The sequence below is a fragment of the Varroa destructor genome, unplaced genomic scaffold (assembly GCF_002443255.2).
Source record: "Varroa destructor unplaced genomic scaffold, Vdes_3.0 BEIS01000006.1, whole genome shotgun sequence".
Taxonomy (NCBI): domain Eukaryota; kingdom Metazoa; phylum Arthropoda; class Arachnida; order Mesostigmata; family Varroidae; genus Varroa; species Varroa destructor.
Genome location: NW_019211459.1, coordinates 5,291,173 through 5,314,367, shown reverse-complemented (window position 1 = coordinate 5,314,367; position 23,195 = coordinate 5,291,173). Strand labels below are relative to the sequence as shown.

General features: G+C 44.3%; 1 protein-coding gene and 1 long non-coding RNA gene across 3 annotated transcripts in view; one reads left to right on the top strand and one right to left on the bottom strand.

The window, feature by feature from the left end:
- LOC111252661 (uncharacterized) overlaps positions 1 to 23,195 on the bottom strand; it is a 54,326-nt gene that overhangs the window by 15,426 nt on the left and 15,705 nt on the right. The gene's annotated exons all lie outside the window — the stretch shown is intronic.
- LOC111252662 (uncharacterized) lies at positions 113 to 21,739 on the top strand. Its single transcript, XR_002674303.2, has 3 exons — positions 113 to 481; positions 4,880 to 4,979; positions 10,153 to 21,739. It is a non-coding gene; the product is annotated as an uncharacterized LOC111252662 (long non-coding RNA).

Below are 23,195 nucleotides of genomic sequence, written 5' to 3'. Positions count from 1 at the left end.
TTTGTCGGACGGCTCTCGTCGGCGATCCGGACGGATCAGACACAAAGTCAACGCCCATCAATAGCTTTGACTTAGTGCTGCCGCCGACTGCCTTTCCGACAGGTTTCGACGGATGGAGAGAGGTCAGTACTCGTCTGTTTTAGCTGTTTGGTATTTAAGTGCTATTCATTCTGTCGTTGTTAATACTGCTGCTACGACGTGAACGCTTGATCCTCATTTTTGTTGCTCAATTACAAACAGTAACGGATCAGGAGGGAACGTTCTTGTACTTTGTCGTTGTTTTTATCGGTGCGGGTGCTCTTCTCGATTATTTCTGCATATCGCGTCTACGTGAATCACAGATTAACGTCGACGGACGGCTTGTATACAATATTTCTCGCGTTGTGCACAAATTGGTTGACAGGCTAAGATCAAGATGGCGAGCGATGCAGCCTGTTGCCGTATATATCGCGCTGAACAAGAATGTAAAACGTACACATACGTGAGTATTGACAGTCTATGAAACGCAGCAATTGTTTACCTAGGCGTGAGGAACCAAGGGCTGGAGGGGCGAGTGACTGAAGAGAACTGTGTATGAATTTATGTTGTATAATACGCTTCATGATAAATACACTGCGGTCTGAGGTCGCTGACAACAACTTCGATCCTCGACACCAGCGAAGACTCCGACTCCTTAAGGGATCGAAAGCTAGATATTGGGTCGACACAGCACTGTGTTATGAGTGGTCCAGAACTCTATTTTCTCCTTTTTATTCTCCCATACTTATCGATACCATAGTCTTACGGGGGTACAGTACAATTTACAACTGAAATAGTAGCATTTTACAAATGCATAAATGATATGGTCAAGAATTTTCTTATTGATGATGATTGATTTTGATTATTGTGTTTTATACGCTGTACAATTTGTCGCTTAACTTTTTTGACTTTGTTGCAAAAATACATAATGGCTCAGGTTTGCCATATGGTGTGTATTAAGTTCCGCTTATTTAGCGAAGAAGAAATTGAATTTAACTTATATTCTAGGTAAAACTGCAAGGTCCTTTTACTTTTCTACATGGATCAACATAAAGTGTAATTTTACGAATATAGATAACCTACTCAGTTGGTAACTTTAGATATATATATATATATATATATATATATATATAGAGAGAGAGAGAGAGAGAGAGAGAGAGAGGGCCTATCATTCGGGATTTCTTTTCATTCCGAAAACGTTCAAAAGTTCCTCTTACCTAACTTGAAAATAAATGCCAATCCTATTTTATTGTTACATAGATCAACGTAGCTAGTATAGAGCCACGGGTGCGGTTACCTGTTTGGAAATAGTGACTTATCTCTGACGCTCCGCACGTAACTACTAATGTTTTATTAATCAACACTAGGGCAATCAATCAGGCTAAAGGACAATAACAGTCTTCGTTGCTACTCGATTTAGGATCGCACAGTATACGGATACCAACAACAGGGTCACAAGCATGACCACGTTGTTAAGTGAACAAAAGATAGAACTAGTTGGTCTGTCTTTCCCCGTTGACAATGACTGCATTGGCCTGTAGTTACGTTTTAGGTAGAGTTCCACCTCGATCCGGTGTGTATGCAGTTCGCTCCCAAACAAATTCAATTTTTTGTTACTCTTCTACCGTCTTCGTTGGTAGCCGCTTTTCGCTATTGTGTGTGTTACCGTAATGACTCAATCTCGTCGTTTTCCTTTCATTTTATTGTTATTGTTATAGCAGCTATCTGTTCTTTGTTAGCACTGGCTGGCTGCTGCTGCTGCTGCTGCTCCCTTTTATGCCATCGTCATATTTCGGCTCACTGCTGAGGGTCCCCGATGTTCGTCTTAGCTAAAAAAGATGGGGGTAGGGGCCGATTAGAAACCAATTATCATAATTCAATAACACAGATGATGGTGACTGAGATGATAAAGTGCAACAAAAGAGCGAGCGTTTGAAGGCAAGACCGAGAAATGCTCACGAAGACTCGCCATTCTATATCGTTGTATCAAATTGCTCTCATTCTATGACTGTTCGTTGAATTTTCGTCAGCAGCCGCAACGAAGTCGAAGGTGTCGTTTGCTCGCAGTAATGGCGTCTGGCAGCCAGCGACGGTGTCGCCGTCGTCGTCGCCGCGGCGGGAAGGTTTAAGCTGGCGCTGTTCCTCGTCGAGGGGCCGCGTACGCGTCGTTCGCTTACGATACATAACGCTGCTGTAGGATGAGCAGCGTCACTTTCTATCTTCGAATGACGTGTTGGTACTTGGCTATATCATCTTTGTTACTGCTGGTCGGTCGGGATAAGCGCCGGCAACACCGATCGGGTCGGCTGCACTCCCGGGGTGGTCCCTAGGGGCCGACGCAACCAGGACGGTTCGCTGGTCTGTCGACGATTTGTATTTGAGCACGCGTGTGTCTGCCAATCCAGTAATATACGTGCCGGACTTGAACGCTCACTTCCACTACAAATTATTCCTTTTAGCAGCTGCGGCGGCGGCGGCAGCAGCTCTTGTCGCCATGGTTATTCCTTTTGCTATCTGCCGCTGATGGCTCACTTTGATAGTTACGGCTACATCCTCAGTGGTCATCACCACCGCTTCCGAATGTACAAAATACTTTTTTCATCTATTGACGCCTGCGCCGATTTGTCGTGTGGCAATCGACAGGGTCGTTGTTGTTTTGTGAAGACCACGACCTGAGTCAACTGAGCGCATTGAGATAACGGTTGTGCTGCGTTGACGGAAACAGTTAATTAAATTACAATTGCAGACACATTTATTCACGATTATGTGTGTGTTTATCTCTGTTGACTACCGCAAACAACAGTGAATTAAAAGCAAGCGTTCAGGTCCAGAGGATGAAATGGTCGGATACTAGTCGCTACACAGCTGTCGATTAGAACTCGATCAGTAAAACATATCATTTTCAAACATACGAAAACAGAAGGAAAAGAGATGTACCAATGAAAAATCTATGGCAGATAAAAGATTTCAATATATACATATAACATAGATAATTAGGGGTCTAGAAAAGTATTAACACAGAATTTTATGCAGAGGCCCACTATGTTGGAAGTACAGTCAACAAACCAAATGAACAAACAAAGTAAAATTACGGGCTCCTTTATATTATCTCGTGTATCATTTCCTTTATTGCACAGGGAGGACAGAGTCACTAATAATGATTTCAGTATACCAACCCTATCGTTAGGAGACCGCCATGGACGTATATAACGGGCGTTTGGGCACCCCCAGCACCATCACTATTATCAATTGGACTATACAACCGCAAAACCATATATATCATTCCTCATATTTTCATCGTGTCTCTCCCACGTTTTACTGGTTAGTCCATATTTCGATAGGGGCAGTTCTCTATTACCATAAGCCATAGCCAAAACACTCTAAGCCAGCACGAAATATGGGTAAAAGCTCTTCACTGGCGATGTTTAATAGGGGCGTATTACTAGTTTGATGACCACGTGTGCAGGACAAATCGTTGATTAGCGTTTCCCTCTCTCGCTCTCGCGTCGTTTATTCTTTCTGTCTCCCTTCTTCTAAGAGCATCAATGATAGTAATGGAACGCTAAACGAGTTCATCACGATCTCACGCTGGCAAAAGACAGGACCGCAGACAACACTTTCGCCCGCTCGATTCTCTCATGAGCACTCACAGCTTTCGATCGGTTGATCGATAACAATTGTTCAATCAGTAAACGCACCCCCCATAACTACAATTTGCCAACAAACAACTCTGCCACAAAATCAACGACGACATCAAAGGAAATGAGTACGAATACAGACGGATTGAATCGGAATACGGTAGGCTCGAACGCTCGACGATGAGAAGTCGAAACAGGACGTTAGGTAGGCGGATCCCGCCGAGACTGTTGGTGACAAAGCAAAGCAAAGGCAATGGCCGTCAACGTCAACGTCAACGCTCGGTTACCGAATGGCTCTCCCTAACCCACAAGTAGTATCATTATTACTCGGAACGAACGTGACCAACGCCAGAATGGGTTTGTCAGAGGAGTGGGTGTCTAAAAGAACGGCAACGGAAAACGAATGAGACAAACTGCATGTACAGACCATCTCGACTCTTCAACTTTGACAAATAACCGGTTTGGTTCAAACGGATGAGCATGGTCTTGATACGCCCCCTGCGTAGCAACCATTCCAGCTATTATTGTTATTGTGATTTGAATGTCATATGCTTGTAAAGAAAGCATCGTACAACCTGAAAAAAGAGACCTAAGGAAAAATTTTCAGGAAGGCTAGGTTAATCTATCGGAGCAAAGGTTCCTACAATCGGAAAGAAATGAACGAGGCGCATGGCCTGGTTACGGTTCAGGAAAAAGCTGTCTTTGATTAAAACACAGAATCCTTTAAAAGTTATTCTCCAAATTGATGAAAATGTGTTACGTACTTATACAAATGGACTGCTAAAGTGTTATACAGCCATAGAAGTTCCGCATTAACTATAGCGATTACATGAGAGGATCCGTGTTAATTAAAGCATCGGATCTAGATTTAATCGAACTTAACGTCAAAATTATCGGATTAATTGTAAGTCATTGAAAAGTATGATGATTGTTCCACTCCAACATATTGAAAAATAACTTCTTTCTTTGGTGCTTGGCGTAATTCCTCCGTTGATTGTCGTATTTCTTACAATCACTTTTTAATGTTATTTTTATGAAAGTGAGAATGAGAGTAATGGCTGTTATTACTATTGAAAATAAATTTAATATCCTTGTCATCATTGCTTCAACCTAAAGCTGGTCTTAAGAACATGATTATTGCGTATAAGTAAGCACACATATAGACACACACATAAACATACACACGCGTATCACATATTCTCTTTAATTTGACCTCCTTCCAGGCCCGCTTCATAAAGCTGCACGCGACGGTGGCATAAGATCGCACGCTATTGCCACGAGAGTTGAAACTTCGAGTCGTTGCCCTACTCCTCTGATGATACGGTGAGCCGTTTAGAATTCAGTTACTAATTATTAAATTTAAGAAAATCAGAATTAAACCTTGTTTCGGTAAATTTTTGGCGAGGGGGTGTAAAACTGTGTGGTCACTCCTTTTATTTCGATTTCACTTGGGCTTAATCAGCCCCACTTGGCTGTAATGTTGTTATCAACGATTGTCAACAACGGACATATATCATTTCGCTCGGTGACCTTTCGATGAACGAAAATTCTCTCGTGGTACAATCACATTTGGTCGATCCGCGTTGCATTAGCATAGGCATCAAAGACATAGGTAGATAGATATACGGCCATACGGAGGAGGGAAAAATCAGTGTTCTACAATGCTAAATGCGGCGTTGGACGACGCACGAAAAAATTAAATACTTCTTATTACTGACAGTTACTTGTACTGGCTTTAAAGTTCCTGGTCATGCACTGACGCCGCTTCGTAGGTTCATAGTGTCCGATTCAAGCTGCTCATCGAACGTCCAAGTTCGTTACGGCTTAATCGTATCATACATGAATATGTGACAAAAATCGATTGCAAACGCGTACCTCTATGCGATGTAGGTAACAACCTCTAGTGGCGTAACTGCACACTGTTTCTGAGTATGACAAAGTTGTCCTGAATGAGAGCTATTAGAAGATGCGATATCATCATCAGGCACCATCGTTGCTAGTGGTACCTACATCAATAACTATGATAAATCGGATATCGCTTAACAGTGCTCACGTCATGCGCATCCACGCGCGTCACCAATACGAGTCGCTCAGGCCTGAGAAGGTTCAGGCGACCAAGTCTGACCACCAGCTAAGAGTCGAAGAGGGTAAAGGATAGAGAGATTCATCTCTGTCCTATACTGAGGATCCGAAAATGGAGACAAACTACGGGTAAGGTCGTTCGATAGGCATCGGCAAATGCTTTAAGGACACTAAACGAACGATGCTGTTGCGAATGTAGTGGTTTCAACACTGAGCTGCCCACCATAAAAAGGTACTGGCTTTTTTGTCTACATGTATTGCTGAAGGTGCGTGTTGGCTTCTGACAATATTGATGTTTATGTTGATGTCTTTCCGAAAGTCGTTCATCGCTCCGATACACCATCGTAACGTTCAGTAGGAAAAAGAAAAAGACCAAGCAAGCAAATTAATAGAAAAGGAACGACATTGAAGACATCGACAGTGGAAAGGGGTCATAGTCTAAACGTACGTCAATGGTGAACTTCAGACCAACGGTAGTGGCAAGGGATTGCATCGACCGGATGCGACGACCATTTGAGGCAGCGCATCAACATAAGACCCACCAGCCGAATTAATACGAAGGACAATACAAACACAGGCTTATATCAGAAAAAGGCCAATGTCATGAAGGTAATGTGAGTTTTTACAGTACAGTTAGTAAGAATACAGAAAGAACCCGCCTGCGACCAGAAGCTAGCTGTTCATGGCATAAGTGTGAGCACTGATGCTTCACAAAACACAGTTTCATGCAATAATGCATGTGTCTAAGACAAACTATGTGACAACAGTCAACGACAATGTAACCTCGCGCGTTAAAAAAAATCAAGGATAATGAAAACCTTCACGGTCGTAAGCGCGCTCTATACTCCACGCGGCAACGAAATTATGTACAATACGAAGACAACTAATGTGAAGTGATTAAATAAACTCGAAACGTAAGGTATGTCTATAGCTGACTTGTATTCCGGTTAATCGTCACGAAAAAGAAATTGAATTCAACATCATTTGTCATAAAAACAGCCCGCTCAGTTTGTGGCCACGTATCAAGTTCAGCAAATAGGCCCTCGAATCGCCCCTTTGTACAGCTTTCGCCACCGGCATACGCAAACGCCAGTCAGAAGCGAAGGACACCTCAGCATACAGGCCAGACCCAGTCGCCGCTGGGAATTCAAAAGGGCCACCAATTCATTAATCAGTGGCGGTATTGTCGAAAAGAACAGTAAGCAGCCTTACTGTTTCGTCTCTCCGATGAGATTTTCACGTTTTACTTTCAGTATATCAGGCGTTCGCTGTTTCTTTGTCTGCAGCAGTTATAATGCTTTAGAAAATCTTTGCCGCATGGCAGAGTAGCAGCTAAGACGAACCATGCTCGGACATTGGCAACGTTTTCGATCAGATAGAATAACCTGTAAATAACGTTGATTTGTCGATCAGACGATACGTAGATCTGGCTGTATGCCACTTCGTCGTCTCTGACATCGAAACGTCATCAGCAATTTCATTAGGGCCTAACAATGAACTGTTCTCAGTTGTCGAACGACGGCAACCGTTCTGTCTACAGATGATCGACGGTGGACGCTGCTGGCGTTGCTGATACCGCAGCGAACCCCTCAGACATTCGTAGGTATCTCTGACCGGACGCCGGTTAGGGCCTGTGCCAATCTCTGCTAATGTCACTTACGAAGTGTGACAGCAGCCGCTGCGGCCGACAGTGGTGAGCGTCGTGGCAGCGCTGTCGCCTGCAACGCGGTCCTGCTGAGTGCCTCTCGCCTTTTGACCACATCGGGCGCAGCGACCACCCAGAGGGCGTTGGGCCTTTTATCTTCGGCCGACGCAACACCGAACAAGTCCGTTCGGGGTCGTCAATACAAAACAGCAATGAACTCGGTAACAACCACAGCAACGGCACGGTGTTGCTGATCGCCAGTTAGACAGATACAACGACAGTAAACAATAGTCATCGGTGCTTGGAGATTAACACTCGATCGCTATTGAACAACTGCACAACGGATTATCGCTTCGTGCCTAATAATGACAATGACGATGATGATGACGATGAAGGCCGCGACGTGCAGGGTAGGACTGCTCAACCGTGACCTATATAATTATGCCAGTTATCGCTGTAGGCTATTTGATGACAATGATAGATTTGTACATTTGCGGAACGAGGGCGCACGTCGAAATTGATTAATATAATGCAATAGTACTCAACAGAGCACGTATGAACGTGCAAAACTTAGACAAAAATGGACATGGGCTTTAGGGCGGCACAGTACAAGGAGGAACAGCTGTATATTAAATATAACATATTTACTTTTAGTTAATATTGCCAGCTCACTGTATCACAAAGCTCTGAGCGAGGCTACAGACTTTAAACGGATAACTAAATAGGTAAATATTTGCTATAGGGCCCGCCTTAAATTGGGATAGCATATGATGCATTCTCCATTGTACACGCCCGAATAAACGGATCAAACCCAAACAACTCTCCAAGCACGAGGCAACATTTAAATCCCATCGTAATTCAGCGTTCGGATCTTTAGGATTCGCCGAATCCGTGAGATCGTCGATTTCATCCAGCTATTCCATCTGGGGCAATGATGATGAGTAGCGATCGCAGCAACGTGCTCTTAACTTGCTCTTCCCGTTTTCTGCACACAGAATCATGCTGTAGTGTTTTGCGTTGTAGGTGTGCACGTCTCCAATATTTACCCCCCTTCTCCGTTCCTTTCCGAGGCGAGGCGAGTTGTCCGTTTTGCTCACTCGCTTTGCCGCAAATAGTCATCGGCCCATTGTTCCACCGCTTGATAGCACAGCTACATAAGATACTACTGCTTACAACTCCGGACACGGCTGGGCCTGAATAGTCAATCATGTGTGCCGGACGTAGGATCGTATTATCGAAGGCGTCGAGGGGCGCGCCTCGACGCGACTACGACGACAGGAACAATAGCAGGCCATCAGCAAAGCTGACACCATCGAGCAAAAATATCTAACAGCGACAATCACGACAACGGTTCGGGTATACAGGTACAACACGCGTTCTGGACTGGCGGTACATTACGGAGACGACCGGGTGGTCCTGCGATGGTTCGTAACCGACGCAGGCCACTCCATGATAAAAAGGACATCTGATTCTTTTCCGTTCATCTTCCTCCTACTGTTGCAGAGAGCACAATCATCTTTGACATCGTAATCGAAGAGAACAAAAAGAAGCTGACGAAGCAAACGACGTGTCGATACTTGCTTGGCCACCACGTCACTGGCGTAACGTGGGCCAATAGTCTTTCTCTTTCGCGGCTGTTGTAGGATGATACCGATGATCACACGAGACTTGGAGATCCGGGAATTCCAATGGCCAGGCCAGTCCTACAGTCAGGGAAAGGGCCAACTTGACTGATTATATCAGCTGCAGCTATGTCTAGTGCGTTTTATAGTTGACGCTGGAGACATCGCTGCAGCGTCCACAATTGAGTTGAAACGAGATCGCTCTAGGACACAGCACCCCCGTTTAAGGGGGTGGTTTTGTCATAGCAACGTGTGGCGCCACAAGATAAATATGAAACAGAATGTTAACTTGCTTATATTCGGGATATGCTATATATACGGGATGATATTGAACTATGCCACTGCTGGAACAGAAACGAAATGTGAGTGCTGTCCAGTAACCAATTAATTTTGGCTGGTGCGGACGTATCATCATAGTTTTAATTGTCAACCCCCACGCAAACACCTTGTTGTGTTAGGTGCCTTTTGCTAGAAACGGACCTAGAGACATTATTTTGGCATTCACGTAAGCACCACACTAAACATATTAAGAGGAAGCTTTCAGATGAGAACTGTTTTAATACGCACCTCTTGACATCCGGATACACTTTCCTGAGTGAAGCTACCACTAAACTTAGAAGACACTCACCCCTTGCTATTGCTGAAGGTCTCGTAGGACAAAAAGCAACTACCTACTAGCCGCGATCCTACACGGGGCCTCTGTAAGGCTCAGAACGCAATATTCAAATTTTGCTAAGACCAAAATGTCCTTACATTATAAGGAACTTGGCTTATCGAAAAATATAACGTTGTCTCATGTGGGCACAGAACCAAAGACTTTAGAGTTGTGTACTTAACGTACGCATTGCGTCCAAATAGTGCACACGCCTTACACACATATTTTCGTTCTTAAAAATTACGATCAGAATATGCAATTCCATTCATTGTATAACTGCAAGGCCAGACGAGTTTGGCCAAACCTACTTTGGTGCCATCTCAAAGTTTTCGAACCACATAGACCCCAGCAAACTCTATGACAGCTGTCGGATAGACCGCGGCATACACTGCGTGCACTGCCATTGCAACCCACTGTACACTCCCTTCTCGTTTTTCCCTTATGCCACAAGTGAATCACCTGCAATATCGGCCATTACATTGTTATTTCTAGGTGCTGCTGCTGCTGCTGGTGCAGTAACCGCACCAGAATCAGCTGTTCCTGTCGCCGACGTTGTTCCGTGGCCATTTTACCAAACTGCGGGGCCAGCGAGAGCCCCGCTGGCCGCTCTACTCGACGCTGACGACACCGGCGATAATAGCAACCCGCGCGCTCTCTTCCCTCCTCCTCCCGCTGGTCGTTGTCTTAACTGGTGGTCTCAGTGGCAGCAGCGTTGGCGACAGCAACGGTCGGCGTTAGTGGCGGCCGCCGTGGACGAACGACTTATGGCTGGTAATCGTGCTTTCTCCCCGAAGCGACAAGCACCGCCCCTTTTTTGCCAATGGAAAAGGCGGGACGTCATCAAGCGACTGAACAACGATAGATGGATGTGTATTTATACAGATATGTACAACTCGCTTGGCTGGTAAGCTTGAGAAAGCGCCTCTTCGGATCATTGAGCATAGGCCGTAGTGGTTAGCGGTGGCGACTACGTGGTACCAACTCACAACGGACGCTGCTGCTGCTGCTAGCTATACAAAGCGTTTCAACTTACCCCGTCATTATAAAATATCATAAGCATTGCTGCAGGCAGTAGATTTGTGGTGCCCGAAGCGAAATTTCAGTACAAATTCAGGCCCGAAGTATCAGAATCGTGAAAGCATGTGCTGACCTAGAATGTTCATAATGATTTTTGAAATGAATAAGATGTTTTAAAATTTTGAGTTGGTGGACTTAGTGGTGGTTTACGCAGCCGGAATATGCATAAATGATATATATATAGGCTGAAAAAATCCTTTAAATAGACCTTACCGAAGGCGGCCTTGTATAACCCTTCTAATACTCTAAGGCAAAGAGAACTCCTTTATTGCAAAAAAAAAAAGCGAACGATATAATATAAGAAAATGCTAAAAAAGATGGCAATTAAATTACATAGCCTTGTCATCCAAAAGTCAGCGAGCTTTACGCACTATGATAATCTAAGAGGCGTATATGATAGGCATCGAGTCCTACGTCGAATCCTACCGTCGACCTTACCGTTATACACGGAACTCACACGGCATCGTTAAATACTATCAAAAATGATGTCCTATTTAACGAGAATATTTAAGTCATTACAATGATGCAGGTAATACCTTAGAACCAAATTGAGGTCGTAGAGTTTCGAACAGCTAACCAGCTCAAAAAGTATTGGACGTTGCAGACCTGTACCATGCCAACTAAGCGTTCAGGGACAAGCGTCGACGAACATTTGATAGGGCTCAAGAAACAATGATCCAAACACTTTTAAAGTTTCTTTTAGTAAAAAAAATAAAACGAATGCAAGCAATTCCCCTTGATGAAGTACAAGGTCGCGAAGTATCAACTCAAGATAGGTTGAGTATGAAACACTTTGCCAGGAAGCATGTAAAATAATCCATCGATTATGTTGTAGCATCCTATTCCGTCTTGCTATCGAAAAACGACGTTCTAGCATGGGGTAATCGTGCGTTGAATATTTCCAGCATTTGAGAGCGTTTCTCCATCGAATGTAATGACGGACATTATTACATTATAATACCTATAAGTTACTTGACTCTCGAAGTAAAGTTGAAACCAATTGCATTTCCAAAGTCAGCTCAGTTGAGCGTCGTTCCCCAGTAAATACCCCCCCCCCCCCCCTAACACAATATTTACAATTATTCTACGCGGATCTGCTGCGGTTATCCTAAACATGAACAGCGCCCAAGACGCACTTCGGGGCTGGATCATGCTACCTTTTTCGTTTAGTTGCTCTGCCCGTTTCTGTCGTTATAACAACATCGTCTGCTACATTTGCTTCTTAGCGATCCTATGCAAAGCTCATCTACGTATCCAGCTAAAGAGCTTGCGTATTTATGCCACAGCATATGCTATCACTGATGTTTTGTTGTTCGGTTCGGTATACGCCGACATCATGCGAAAACATATTCTCCCCCGGCCCGGCGCGACAGTCGCATACAGATTACATACAGATGTCACGGATTACGCCGCTACTAACGAAATGTTGTCTCCCTAAACAGACACATTTATCTGCCGGGCCAATCCCGATTACCTACCTACCTACCTACCTACCTACGTAGCAAGCTAGCTAATTGTACAGACTAACGGTCATCTTTACACGTTCCGCGCTCGTACGAGTTTCGGCGAGGCCACATAGGTTCATTCAATTATTTTACATAGGCATGTTGCGAACCACCTCAATTCATCGCTGTTTGTGAACGTTCGTGTCTTGATCATGTTTCGATCATGAGGTGCTGCTCATTCCTCGATCTGTTCCCGGCGATACGGTCGGTCTTGATCGTGTCAGGTCGGCGGCCTGCATCCATGAGTCGGCCTGTATATACCTTTCGACTTTCTTCCACCCTCTCTGCTTGTTGGCCTTCTATAGCTACGCTAGTCTGAAGGTGGCATCGATGTGAGTGTCTCCGTGTCCGCGTTTGCCTGCGTGTGTTCAAGCCATTCACGTTGCGGCAGCGCCTTCACTTAGTTAGTCACTCAGTCAATCGGTCGGTGACTCGCAAGGTCCATGGCTATAACAGTTGCGATGCCGGCCTGTGTGGTCCTGTTCGCCGCAAGGAGCGTGTAGGCAAGCGAGTGCGCGCCTCTCGATCAATTCGTCGCCTCGGCTCAGGAGCACGTTTCCTTGTGAGCGGCACGGGGTCTCGTCAGTGTTCTACTGCTGATACTGCTACCGCTAAGGCTGACATCGGGCTATTGGGACCCGCTGATGGCCCATGCTGTCTGCCCGCTGACTAAAGCAGCGCGGACCTCCAGCGAACAGACAATGATTACTTCTATCCGACTGCCGATTTGGCTCGACGGATCGTAAGATTAAGTGTTGCGACCTGGTGGCAGGTCGCCGGTTTGTTGGCTATGTACATGTACAAACATGTGAACACATATCGGTTACATGGTGTGATTCGAGCTCAAAAATTACTAGTACAGGGTCTCCGAACAATTGGCAAAATCACTAATCAAAAAAAGAGCTCGTATTTAGCGTTACGTCACGCACGCAGCGAGTAATTAGACGGATGTCGTTTCAATGCTAACGTGTTAGAAAACTGCCTCTCCTCGCAGTCTCGCAGTGCTTCATCCGTATACCTTCTAGCAGTCGGTTAGATCACACTCGCTATTAGTGTTTGCTTTTTCTGCCGGACCCTTTGCTAAACTGCCTGGTTCTTAATCGTGCCCTGAACTGGGTTAGGTATGAGTTCTGCTGACACTCGTTTTGGGCTGTGCCTAATGTTCTAATACCTGGCTGCAGTGCCAGCCAATACGATGAACTGGAAAAGGCAGAATGTTGACGAAAGCTTCGTATAGGGTAGAAGCACAAATGATCTTTCGACTATAATCTGTAAATCGATAAGCAGCATATTTGCTAGCTTACTTAGATTCCTTATTTTATGGTGTTACCGGCAGGAGTCTATGAGTGTACTAGCCGTAATCATCTTATCCATGTCGGTATTCGCCAGTCTGCTACCCTATAGTCTCGCAGCAGTCCTGTAGCTGGCAAGATACATAAACAACTGAAATATGGTCACTTGGTTTTATTTGAAGGTCGTACGTATACTTGCGCTGTCGTTTGCTGTTCATTTTACTATGACCATCTGTTCTGTTGCAGTATACCAGCAATCTACGACATGTGGGTCTGACCGCACGGCATTAACGAGGAGCATATGCAGAGATATGGGACGACAAATGGGGGCAACTTTCTTAGACACGAAAACAAACAATAGAAAACAAGATGCCGTTACACATTTACACGTGTATATATATATATATATATATATATATATATATATATATATATATATATATATATGCGTATATAGCCTCCGTGAATCTAGCCGTCAGCACCATCGATAATAACATAAGTCGTATCAGACCATCGTCATGATCGTTGTCACTGAATCACTTCGGACTCACGACTCGGATAAAATAGACGGAATCGTCTGGTCCATGGTGGCATTCCACCTATTATATGGATCGGGCCCTAAATATGCGGCGCCGTACGAGGGGGTCTCCTTCAAAGATTCGAATAGATTAACCAATGTTTGCAAATGCCATCGCTGATAGACCACTGTCTATCTCTAGCCGTTTTGAAAGGCCGCTGCATTTACTGTCGGAGCCGTTAGTGAGGGCGCCATTACTTGGAGCCGGTTTAGAAGAAGCCATGCACTACGGCCGCTTTGATCTCTGTCCCCTCTTTGGCCTTCATACCCCCTCCCCTTCTCGCCCTGCCTTCGCTCCTCCGCGTGTTCGGCTGGGATGAGAAATCGTTTGTAAGTCCGGCTGTGCGTGAGCACAGGGTGGTACTCACGGCCTATCTCAGGCTATCGAGAGCTCTTTCCGTCGACTAACTAATCTGTGTACCGCTACCATGCTCCGGGTGATCGAAGTGTCTGAGCACGTTAATGAGCATACGATAATGGCGCCTCGGTTTGTCTACCGTTTTACTCGGGGCAGTTGTAGTTAGCGTCGACACTTTGCGATTTTGTGCAGCAGACGTTTCAAAAATCGATCTATAGATCAGTATTAACAACAGCGGTTTAAAAGAACCACTAGAGACAGGTTAATTGAGCTAGTAAGGCTTTTATTCGGTTTTGAAGTATGTTAGTATTGTTTTTAAACGTTATTAAAATGAGATCGTATTCTGTACATTTCATATCTCAATAGTCGACAGGTAGGTGCAGGCTATTGAAAACTAGAGGAGGATCGCAGAATCACGCAGTGACTGATTGTCAATTAGCTGACGAGACTCTGGTAGATAAAATAACGTACGCACACGTTCAGTATCTATGGTCTTATCACTGTAGATAGTTCGCATATTTAAGCAGCGCCGATTTATCAGCTAATTCAGCCATATGATCGTAGGTTAGGTAGCTGTCATTCAGATCAAGTCGGCCACTCAAAATCGTCTGCTTTTTCGGGACAACGATTGTACCCTGTGCACAGAGTTTAAGGCCTCGATATACACATGTTTGTCATATATATGGCTGTGCTCTCTTTCCAGCGTGCTTTGGATTAACTCCATCGACCCACATTTGCTACTCGATTATCTGTAGACTATTACTTTTTAGAACGGTGGCCAGTTTCCATTGCTCTGTTGTTACGTTCACTTCATAGGACCAATAGTACGACTTAGGAACCGCAGACGATAGTCGACTATATCGTTTGTCCTGCACACCGGTAGCTTCGATGGTATCATTTGGTAAGGTGGCGTTAAGCCAAGGATTTCACAGCGCACTTCCGCGCATCCGTCCATCCGTCCGTCCGTTCTATTGAGAGTAACAAACAACAACAATAGCAAACGCCCACTGTTCCGCTGTAGGATGCTCAGGCCAACAGTCGGCAGCAATAGCAGTGGCGAAACAACAAAACAACAATGGTAGCCGCACTTTTGTGTTACCTTCGCTTGTCGTTGAAGAGCTTCATCAGGAGCAGAAGCAGCAGCGGCGTAGAACTAAAGGCGAGCCTGTAAGGAGAAGCGCTCGCAACGAATGTCATCGAAAATAGTGTTCAGCCGAGACGCTGCCACCAGCACGGTCCACTGTTCATCTCGGCTTTATTGGCCATCACTCGTTCTCAATTCATCGTCTCTCGCAGCTGTCCGGCTCGAATTCAGGACACAGCCACAGAGAACATTGCCCGACGGCATCTACGGTAACAGACAGCGTCTCTTTGTGTCTGGACGTCTATTGTACAGCAACGCCGGCGGTGACAATAGAGCCAGAAGCAGCAGTAACAGTAATAAAATAATTGAATGAATGAGTGATGACAACGATGGCTTGTCGTCGTTGATTTTCAGTTGTTGCCGTTTATTCCTACTGCCTCGCCCGTGGCTGCAAAGCAAAAGCCAACGAGAGATAGGCCGCCGCCACCGCCGCCGCCGCCACCGAAAGCCGCTTCGACGGCGGGGCTATGGCGCCGATAGCGACAGCTAGCGGTCGACTACTGACCATCGTCTATCTACCTGTCTGCCGGTCGATCGCTCAGCCTTTAGGTCAACTGCGAAACACCTACGTTATTTGTAGATGTACTATCATTGTATACACATATGAATGTCGGCTGACTGTCAGAATTTACTGGTCAGAGCAGTCAGAATCAGTATTCTTGCTACCGACATATTGTCACGAAGGCAACTCGAAAGCCACGACCACTCGGAGACGACCAGCGGCGACGACAACTCACTCTTGATTATCGAAGACTTGGTCGCGAACCGGTGTCATTGCTGCCATATGTAGTACCATGCCGCCGTCCCTCTGTCGATGCCTTTCATTGATGACGTTGTTGTTATGCTTATCTGTTGTTACTCAATTCTTTACCAGTGGTTGGACACAGCGCGTAGGCCCCGTTCAGGCCGTCGGAGAGGAATGACGTCCGGCAAGCGGTCGGACAGATTGCTACTGCCAACAGACTGCGCAGAATGTCTAGGGGATCGCTGTGCTTTTGTTGTAGTTGTCGTCACCGGCTGCCGCCGCTGTTGTATTGTACATATAGAGTGTTGCTGGGTAAACAACAAATCGAAACATGGTCAAAGCCGGCAACAATAGCAACAACATTATCGACGACAGAAAAAAAAAAAAAGGTGAGACAGCAGCAGTGCTACCGTTGCTATCGTCTGTGGCGGTGACCGTTGATGACACCCCGGTAGAAAACAAATAAAAGGTTTCAAAGCAATAAAGGAGAACTGTTTAGGGGACTTCTGCGATTTTTCTACGCTCATATCACGTCACATCTCTCACGACATCAACACCTGCTAACAACAGTAGCAGTAGATAGCGGCACTTACATAAGAATTGGTTTCTGGTACAGGAATGATAGAGCTATAATATAACAATAGATAGCAAATGAAAGGATTGTCTGTAAATGTTTGCTGGTACTAAAATAATGCTTTCTTATGTAGCTTTTAAGATCGTTTCATCTAACGACGGGTACGATTCATGTCAGCCATTTGCAGAACACACAGATTGCAGGATTACTTAATGATAATTCTAACCTGCTGCTGTTACCTGTAATGGACAATATTTGACGAAAATATCAACGAGTAGGCCTGGCGTAAGGTAACGGCAATGGAGTGAAGTGGAACAAACATAAGGCGTCACAGAAAGCGAGGTTCAACGGAACAACAATAAGTAACGCAACGTCGACGTTGCGTAGTGTGGTTTCGCGTAAAATGCTTTCATACTTCTTTGAAAGCTTTGCCCCATGATCTGCGATTTTTATTGTTATTTTTGTTAGCAAAGGATAAAAACTTTTTTTTTTCCTAGAAATTTACATACACGCATACGCTTCCCCTAAGTATTTCTACCTCTGGGTCCATCCAGGCCAATGATGACTGGCACATTGTCTTTTATGTCCTTGCAATGTCGATATGACTTACTATATAATATAATTTGTTGCTTTTCATCGTTTTTTTTCAAGATTATTGTTGCTAATGCACGAAACAGCGCCGCCGTCAGGGTCAGAGCGTATTCTGTCTAGCTCAACCTTAGCTTTACGGACATCCACTTCGCGTGCGCGGTTACGGACGGGGCGACGTTCGACCAATTAGACATAAGCATTTGCCGTGGAAACATAGAATGATGCGTTTTTTGATGCAACTGACTAGTAGGTAGGAGCAGTTAGATAGATGATGGTACGATTATGCCCCTGATAGCGATAAATATGAAGTTGATGATGCTGATAAGCCTTGGGCATAAATGACTTTCGGGTTTGAAACACGACTGTGCATGAGATCCGCGCACATCGACCCTTCTGCATCAAGAATAGATCTATTGGTTGAATAGATATTGGCAGGATTTAAGAACCGCTGACGGAAGGATGAAACCCAAAATGAAAAAATCAAGTATCCACTACAACGCCAGGTGTTACTGCTTAAAAATAATGTTTATGGCTGAAATTGAGTATAGCAATATAGCGAAATATCATAATGCCGTGATCAAAGCCGCCACCGATCGAGGCTGGTAGGCTCGAAGGGTTTGTATACTAACTGTGCTAGTTAAATGTTCCTGCTTATGTCCGAAAAGTGCAATACAAATAGTATTAATCGGACACGAATAACTGGTAAGTTATTTTTGGTCGCACTTATTAACAATAAGCTTTAATTATACCCAGTTCGAGAAACAGATCTTCGATCCTTAATCGTTTAAGCTTACCTAACGGAAGCTGAAAGTATTTAAGCAGACTTGTCTTATACATTCTTCAGCGAAAAAAAAATGCGGTGCATTAACGAACGCCTCGTCGAGCAGACTGAATCAAAGCTCATTGCCTATGCAATAGTAAATTACCCGAACCTCAGACGTTGCTTGCCTTCAAAGTGATGCAGAATGCTTTCATTCAGTTATGGTTCAGCACATTAAAATAGGGTCCTATTCAATAGATCATTAAGACGTTTCCTTCCTGTATTACACATATTTTTCCCTTGAAGGTTTCATTGTAGAACAGGAGAAAAAGATCTTCATCTTTGATTTCTGTGGATCCGAATCTATTTCAGTTTCTCGGAACTGCTTTTAGTTGCCGTGAATAGTCAATGATTTATCAGAAGGCCTGCTCCTTATTATACTAAGCCTTTTCCTAAAATGATCCACTCATGGAATTGATTTGTGTTTAATTTTGAGACGTTTGTCACACGCACGAGCCAGAACCACTGACTAACACATCTAAACAGCCTTCTCATCTCGAAACTAAGTTGAGGTTTATAGCCCCGTACAACGTTACGGTCTGGAAGAAGCTGAACGCGGCGTAACATTGTGTGGAGAACATCGATAAAAGGAGACGAATTGCAGTAATAGGACGTTAGGCTGCGCCATTACTGGACAGCTAACTTGTATCTGCTTGTCCACTACCAGCTCTCCGCTATTTCGTCAAAAATACTATGAAGGTTGATTAAAACACATGACGACGCAGGAACCGACAAGGCTGTCACCCGTCGACATCTTCAAGGTAATACCCTACATAAACACTTGTGGCTAGTTTGCGGTGGCTTGTGTGCAAAAAAAGATGTCCTGAATGCAGAACGAGGTCATCTAACTGTTTTGCAACGTTCCATTATGGCGTACTAAGCCGACGAAATAGTAAAGGCTATGATGTGAATCTACGACGTTTTACTGTGCCGACGTAATAAATGCGTATCTATGTGCTCCCGTTAATTGTACTCATCGCAAAACTTTTCAATGAGTAACAGGGCAGCCTAACAGCAAGACGCATAACTCACTAATCACGATAGTTTTACGGTTTCTGTAATATCATTGGCACCGTGCTGCGTACTGATCTATGCAAGAAACCGCTGTTGTGGTCTTAAAGTATCGTAGCTCCTAATAACCCGAAAAGCTCTGCATTGACAATTCTGCGCGAACACTCATATGCTCTAGATCAGCGGCATCGATTATGTCCTGTAGCTCTTTCGTTGAATTGTGCACTGCACTGCCTCGCCTTCGTTTCTCCTTGTTGTTCTCGGCCCAGTACTCGGCCGGGGTCCTTGCGGTCCTTCGCCAGCAGTGGGTGGCCTGCGAGCCACTGGCAACCTTAACAACAGCAACGTCCACAACGTTTTAATACGGCCTCGCTACTACTGACGCAAAGCGGACAAGCAGAGATTGATTGCACTGCTACGTAGGCGATGGTATGGCGGCATAATTAAAATATAATCAGTAGAAATATTATAATCTTTATTACTTGCTTTGTACTACTTCCATCTGGCGGTAGGAGGACTGGCACGACTGACAGCACGAAGAGCCAATGGGGATATATATATAGTTTTTTCCCCGATATGTAGTTGCTAGATGCTGCGGCCGGGCGTAAGGCGTGTCCTGGTGTCCGGCGCAGCACTGGCTCACAATTTCGAGAATGACTACGACGCCAGCAGCAACAACAATATAAAGAGCAACAAGTTCAACTATAAAAGAACGACCACAACAACAGAAGCTCCGTCATTGGGAAGAACGGCTGTCCCAGCGTACATGAGACCACCTCAAGGGCTTTAAGCGTTGCCACCACCACCACCACCACCACCCAAAAAATCATCATTATAATGATGTATCCGCTGAAAATACGTCCGTGTGCGTTAGTGTAGCAGAGACTGTTGCTTCAGGTAACAATAAAACAGAAGAAAATCGAGCTGAAGAATTGAAGAGATGGACCTTATTGGCCTTCTTCAGCGGCGGCGGCGGCGGCGGCGGCGGCGAAATCGGCCGACCATACATAGTCACGACACGCCGCTGGTGTTAGCGGACCTTGGAAGTCGCGGCGCCATGACAGCGCGGCTGAAAACAAAAACTACTTTGCAACAAATCACTACAACAACATATCGTTGCCTTCTATACTGGCCGTTGCATGTTACTTTGGCCTGGTCATTCTCAGCACTCATAGGCACAGTGTACATGTTATAGCAACATATACATACAAGCAAACAACGAGAGACAGCCTAGTCTTGCCTAGTGATCATCTTCACGCATGCATATTGCAAAATATGTACAAAACAAACGCTTAAATTTTCCCATGGTTTAAATTAATCTCAAGTTCAATAGAAAAGCAGACAAGGGAATTTATAGCTTTTTTTTTTTTCTTCTTTACAATTCTCAGGTATGACTGTAAAGCTTTTAATATTACTCAAAAAGAAACAATACATTTAGCCCTATTAGGAGGTGTCACATTTTCGAGACGTATAGGGAGAAGTAAGCGAGAAAATCATGAAGCTAAAACGAACGCCACGTCTTTCGGTGCGAATAGCTGCCGGAAAAAGAGATAGACCTCTATGCATTTTTGCCATCCAATCGTTGCAAATTTTTGCTGAAAAATCTTGTGTGAGTGACTAGGACACGACGCCTAGACTTGATACGTGAGCATTTTCAGAGGGGACCGACGAAACGACTAGACAAGCTCTATGGCCTTATAAATATTCAAATTTTCGCCGGCGATAGCAATGTTCAGTTCTTCTTCTGTTCGCAAGAGTAACACACGTGTCTGTACCATAATTGCATAGACATAATATACATTTATTTTCTATTGGTAAAGAGCATAGCTGTGGCTCATTCTTCAATACTGCTTTTTCTGGCAGCCGTTCCATCAGCGTTCATCATATCTTCCCTGCCAAATGTAATTTTCTCTCGCGCAGACTTTCGTGGACAGTAGCGTACGATAAAGCCAGTATATCGTACGTGTATACGGACATAACAAAGATGAAGATTTCAAGCTTCAGAAAGGAAAAACGAAAGGAGCTTCAATTCCATTGGAAGGAAATCTGTACGAAGGGCGACTTTCGTTGCTCTCTTGATTTGCTTCGCTAATTTTCGCGCTGGTTATTTACTCTATGGCGCGAACAATACGTGCGACGGGTAAGGGAAGACATTTCGTAGAAAACTAACCTTGAAGATGATTACAAACATACACAGATATTAATAGAAAGGGTGAGAGGGGCAACGGTGTGCGCTACCGTAAAAACGTAATTATCCGTTTAGTAATTAGTATAAAATATACATCTCGCCAAAGACGACGAATCCGCTGGACCGGGGATAATTAGTTTATCTTGATTACATAAATAAAAGACTTCGTACGCCATCTATTGTATGAAATAACAGAATTTCTATGTATCTACTAGTGTTTTTTTCGCCATCTATATTCAAGCACGATAGATGATTTTTAATATATAGATATAACTTTCAGTCGTTTATTTCGGATTGCTGCTTATCTGACCTTGTGTAAGATACAAATTTCACATATGTAACTTGTGAGAATAGCAACAAGTCCTACGTAACGTTGCGCGTACATCAATTAAGTATGCAAAAATTTAGAAAAAAAAAAATGTCTTTAACATTTGTATACGTTATTGTTACTATAAATAGCCATAGCTAGTAAACAATTGAATTTTACAAATTAAACGTATGTTAATTCCGTAACACTCCTTGAACTTGTGTTGTGTCGTATGCCATCTTCATTTCTCATTGAAATCTTGAATTTGTAAAGTGCTCGAGTCGCTATTACTATCCCCGGGATACACAAAACAGGTTATTACGATTCACCAAATGTACCGATATGAATGTCCGTCAGGGCCCTACCCTATCAGGCACCGCGGGAACAGATCGCATTCACGCTGCTTGTCGATACCACTCTGTCGCCTCCGACGCCTTGGCACGACTTAATTATCTAAGCTATACCGCGAGTATCCATTAACGGTAAATGCGGACAAACGATGACGCTACACCGACCAGGACAGCTCCTTATAACAGTGCGAATAGTGGCCCAGCCGGCACATATCACACAGATGTAATGTACGTCTAGAAAAAAATAGTAGAGAAACAGGAGTAACTATTTCAATTAGGCCCCAAGGAACACGATGGAAAAATAAGGGACAAAGAATACAGTCATACGAAGCAACAAAGTGAAATATGGACGACGCATATTGGAGACAATCGATGGGTCCATGTACGGCCACCTGCACTATTTATCTTGCAGGTCCGATTCGTTGACGCAGCAATCGGCATAAATCCATCTCAACTGTCTAGTTTCGAACTGAACAAGGAGTGGCACATTTTACCTTCTCTTCTTCGATATTTCAATGGATTTTGTATGCCACAGGTACGACTGCAACACATTTGCTTATTGTTGGTCCTTCTGTTTACTTCGAAATTGAGAACTTTCGTTGCGGGACGCAACACACCATTACGTGGTCGACGCATGAAATGGCCGTTCGTCTAACAGACGTATATGGACACTCACGTATTACGTCAATATCGGGTCACAACGAATAATGACACTTCTTTCTATTTCGTTCGTCTTCTTTTAATTTATATGAGAAAAAACGTTTTATCTAGATGGCCATTGGACCGCTTTCGAGGCGAGCGGTTTTACTGACAAATACAGGTAGGTACATCATTACTGAGCCAGCATCGTTTCCGCGTGTGCTGTGAACGAACGACAAAGCAGCACCACATGTACAAACAGTAACAGAGAAGAGACCATGTCAAACTTAAACACACTATTGTACATATAGACTTCGTCCATATATATGTATATAAGACCTATATGGGTATATACAT